Below are 5157 nucleotides of genomic sequence, written 5' to 3'. Positions count from 1 at the left end.
AAAAAAAAAATAAAAAAAAAAAAAAAAAATTAAAAAAAATTCAACCAGGAACAGGGAAAAGAAAAAATGTTGAAAACTGGGACCTAGGAGGGGAAAATTAAGAATAGTAAAAAGGACAAAAGTTTTAATAATAGTAGTTGTTTTAAAACAGACAAATACAAGCAAACTAATCACCAGAAAAAAGAAAATGAAGAAGAAAAAAAAATCGGTGGAGGACAGGTAGGGCACCCAGGCTCTGTGTGAGCACACAGACTGTGATGGAGTTCCTGTGGGCCCAGAAGGTAGGTGGGAGTGGGGGTGTGGGATATAAGAGTAACAAGAGTAATATGGTACCTTTTCAGTCTTGCAGATCCAGAGTGTCCTTGGGGTTGCTGGAAATCAGAACATGTTCTTAAGCCCCAGGAATCTGTGAGAGCTCTGTCTCTTTAAATATCCAAAATAGTCAAGCCACTTTTAAACCTTCAAAATGGCGGCGCCCTCCGGACCTGCAAAAGTCCAAAGCTCAGCCGGCCTTTCTCTTCACTTTCTCCTTTTATTCCCCAGCCACCAGAGCAGTCTTCTGTGCAGTCCCTGGCTAGCAGGGCTGATTTTTAGGTTAATTCTTAGGTCCTACCACCACTCGGAAATCTCCAAGATGTCTGTGTCGTCAGGATCGCTGCCAGACCACAGCTCCACATGTCTCCTTTTTTGGTATTTTCATGCAAATTCTTCTGCTAGTTGGGGTTCACTCCACTTCTATATCCTTCCCTTCAAGGCTCAGGGGTCCAAGATTATCTTCCATGTCTGTGTTAATTGGTTTCCCTTTTCTTTGTTGAAGGTGGTCTGTGCAGTCTTTCTGCCTAGTCTGCCATCTTGCTGGAACTCCTAAAAAATACATTTTTGATAAAAGAAAAATTTTGTGTTATTTATTTTTGCATTTTGCAGGCCTTTTAGTGTTTATCACATCTGTTTAAATTAAATATACAAAAACAAATAGAGGGAGAGAGAGAAAGGAAGGAAAGTAGGAAGGAAGGAAACAAGAAACTGCATCACTGTTAATGACAATGCTTTATCCCTAAAAATATGATTTTAATTCAAAACAAACTTGTGCAAATAAAAAAAAAAGATATTTAATTTTGTTCCTTATTTAGCAAATAAAGGATAGGTTTTAAATGTGGAAATCTTTCCTTACTTCCTTCTTTTACTTTTTTTCACTCTTTCTGACAAAAGCGTGTTGCACAAAAATATCAGGAGGAAGTATACGATGTGGACAAGAAGAAGGAGGAAGTAAATAGCAAATGAAAACATTAAATGAACTTCAAGAATATTTCTAATAATGACTGAACATTGGTTAAATTAGGAACCACTTAAAATACAGTGTGAGGAGTCTCTTTTTCCATTATTTTCTTGATTTTCCTTCCCATCCTTGCCCTCCTAGGCACCATGTCTCCTTGCTGTTTTTATTGTGTCTCCAGCCTGGCCTAGGAGCTCTGTTGGCATAGTGCTTCAGGTATTTGACTGCTAACCAGAAGGCTGGTGGTTCAAACCCACCAGTCGCCTCTCAGAAGGAAGGTTGAGCAATCTGCATAGTGATATGGCTTCGGAAACCCAAGAAGAGGTCACTGTGAGTCACATCCGACTTCATGGTAGTGAGAGTTCCAGCCTGGCCTGCTCTTTCTGAACAAAGCCTACTTCCTAATCATTTGTTCCAAAATTTAAAGCAGCTAATTACCCTGTATTCAGCAGTTCACACAGTGAATAACTGATACCTAGGTTAAATGCTCTGCTTTTAGCAACTCTTCCTGAGTAATATTTTGAAGGCCTTCCAACCCACTGTACTCATCTTGCAGCATTATATGGGACAATGTTCTATTTTATCCATAATATTTTCTCTTGCTAATTTTTTTGTTTACCCCGGAAGTAGTTCACCAGGTCCTTATTAGTCTATTTTAACCTGGAAACTCTGTGGAGACTTGTCCACTGTGGACAAGTTTGATATTTGAAAAACCATTGGCATAGCTTTTACCATCTTAGCAGCATGCAAGCCACCACTGTTGTATGACGAACTGATAGTTGGATTGCTGATGTTGCATGACTCAAAATAAGAAGTAACAACTGCAAATACGCATTAGTAATCTAAACATGGAATATATGAAGTATGGATCAAGGAAGTTTGAAAGTCATTAAAAATGAAATTAAGAAGAATCACTGGTAGTTAGAAAATTTGCCCTTGGAGATAGAAATAATGCTGGAGATATGATAGAATTTTGCAAGACCAATGACTTATTCATTGCCAAAACTTTTTTCAACACAAACCGTGGCTATATGATTGGACTTCACAAGATGGAGTACACAGCAATCAGATTGACTACATCTGTGGCAAGAGGTGATGGAGAAGCTTAGTATCTTCAGCCAAAAGAAGGCCTGGAGCAGATTGTGGAAATGACCATCAACTGCTTATATGCAAGTTCAATTTGAAGTTAAAGACAATTAAAACAAGTCCACAAGAGGCGAAATATTATCTTGAATATATCCCTCCTGAATTTAGAGAACATCTAAACAATAGATTTGATGCATTGGACAGCAATAACCGAAAACCAGAGGAATTGTGAGATGACATCAAGAACATCATCCATGAAGAAAGCAAAAGGTCATTATAAAGACAAGAAAGGAAGAAAAGACCAAAATGGATGTCAGAAGAGACTCTGAAACTTGCCCTTGAATGGATAGTAGTTAAAGCAGATGGAAGAAATTACAAGATGAAAGAGCTAAATAGAAGATTTCAAAGGGCAGCTTGAGAAAAAAAACAAAAGGAGGTCTGGTAGTGTAGTACCTAAGGTACTTGACTGCTAACGACAAGCCTGGCAGTTCAAACCCACCAGACACTCCTTGGAAGGAAGGTTGGGCAATATACTTCTGTAGTGATACTGCCTCAGAAACCCAAGGAGAAGTTGCTATGAGTCAGATCTGATTTGACAAAAGTCAATTATTATAATGAAATGTGCAAAGACATGGAGTTTGAAAGCCAAAATGGAAGAATATTTTCAGCATTTCTCAAGCTGAAAGAACTGAAGAGGAAAATTAAGCTTCAAGTTGCAATATTAAAAGATTCTATGGGCAAAATATTGAATGATGCAGGAAACCTCAAAAGAAAATAGAAGGAATACAGAGTCAGTATACCAAAAAAAAACAAAAAAAGGTTGATGTTCATCCATTTCAGGACGTGGCATATGATCAAGAACCAATAGTATTGAAAGAAAGAAGTCTTTCTCCACTGAGGGAAGTGGCAAAAAACACTCCAAAAAAGGCTCCAGGAATTGATGGGATACCCATTGAGATGTTTCAACAAATGGATGTCACACTAGAGACACTCACTCACCTATGCCAGGAGATTTCGAAGACAACTACCTTGCCAATTGACTGGAAGAGATCCATATTTGTACCCATTCCAAAGAAAGGTGATCCCACACCTTTATTGGTAAAATAATCTATAATGATTATTGAACAATATCATTAATGTTGCACACAAGTAAAATCTTACTGAAGATAATTCAAAAATGGTTACAGCAGTATATTGACAGAGAGCTTCCAGAAATGCAAGCTGGATTTCGAAGAGAACATGGAATGAGCAAATGTCAGATGGATCTTGGCTCAAAGCAAAGAATACCAGAAAGATGTTTACTTGTGTTTTATTGACTAGGCAAAAGCATTTGATTGTGTGGATCATAACCAATCATGGGTAGTATTGAGAAGAAAGGGAACTGCATTAATTCACTTAATTGTAATTAAAACACTTAATTGTACTCATGAGGAACTTGTACATAGACCAGGAGGCTGTCATTCAAACAGAACAAGGGGATGCTGAATGGTTTAAAATCAAGAAGGGAGTGTGTTAGGGTTGTATCCTTTGCACCATACTTATTCAATATGTACGCTGAACAAATAATCCAAGAATTTGGACTATATGAAGAAGAACATGGCATCAAGATTGCAGGAAGATTTGTTAACAACCTGCGTTATGCAGATGACACAACTTTTCTCACTGAAAGTGAGGATGACTTGAAACACTTACTGATGAGATTGAAGACTTCCATCTGCAGTATGGATTGCACCGTAATATAAAGAAAACAAAAATCCTCACAACAAAACCAATAAGCAGCATCATGATAAATGGAGAAAAGATGGAAGTTGTCAAAGGCTTCATATTACTTGGTTTTACAATCAACAACAATGGACGCAGCAGTCAAGATATGAGACACCGTATAGCATTGGGCAAATCTGCTGCAAAAGACCTCTTTCAAGTGCTGAAGAACAAAGATGTTTCCTTGAAGACTAAGGTGCACCTGACACAAGCCATGATATTTTCATTTGCCTCATATGCATGTGAGAGCTGGACCATGAAAAAGGAAGATTTTTGAATTGTGGTGTTGGCAAAGAATGCTGAAAGTAGCATGGATTACTAAAAGAACTAACAAATCTGTCCTGGAAGAAGTGCAGCTGGAATGCTCCTTGGAAGCGAGAATGGCCAGACTTCATGTCACCTACTTTGGCTCTATTTTAAGAAGGGATGATTCCCTGGAGAAGGACATCATGCTTGGCAGAGTGTAGGGACAACAAAAAAGGGGAAGGCCCTCAATTAGATGGATTGACACAGTGGCTGCAATGATCAGCTTAGCTATAACAAAGATCCTGGGGCTAGCACAGGACTGGGCAGTGTTTTGTTCTGCTGTACTTGAGGTTGCCATGAGTCAGAGGCAACTTGATGGCACCTAACAACAATAAGAAGAAAAATGAAATAGCACCCTCAAAGCCAGCTCATCAGTTAGATGAGATTGACTGGTATTGGCCATTTAAAATGGGACAATACCAAAGTCCACAGGCTTTCCTTGGAGATATTGAAGGCCTTGTTCCAGATCACTGAAATTAAGGTGATAATTGTGATAAAGAAAGTCACATGCATTTTTTAGTTTCCAAATGCATATAAATGTTATGTTTACACTAGATTGTAGTCTAATAAGTGTGCAGGAGCATTATGAAAAAGTTGAAATATTGTGAAAATTATCAAAATGTGACAGAGACATGAAATCCAATAGCACATGCTATTGGAAAAGTGGTGCTGATAGACTTGCTTGAGTCAGGGTTGCTGCAAACCTTCAGTTTAAAAAAAAAAAATAAATA

Source organism: Orycteropus afer, unplaced genomic scaffold, assembly GCF_000298275.1.
Source record: "Orycteropus afer afer isolate SDZICR_OR568_19922 unplaced genomic scaffold, OryAfe1.0 scaffold00116, whole genome shotgun sequence".
Lineage (NCBI taxonomy): Eukaryota > Metazoa > Chordata > Mammalia > Tubulidentata > Orycteropodidae > Orycteropus > Orycteropus afer.
This window is presented reverse-complemented; position numbering follows the sequence as displayed.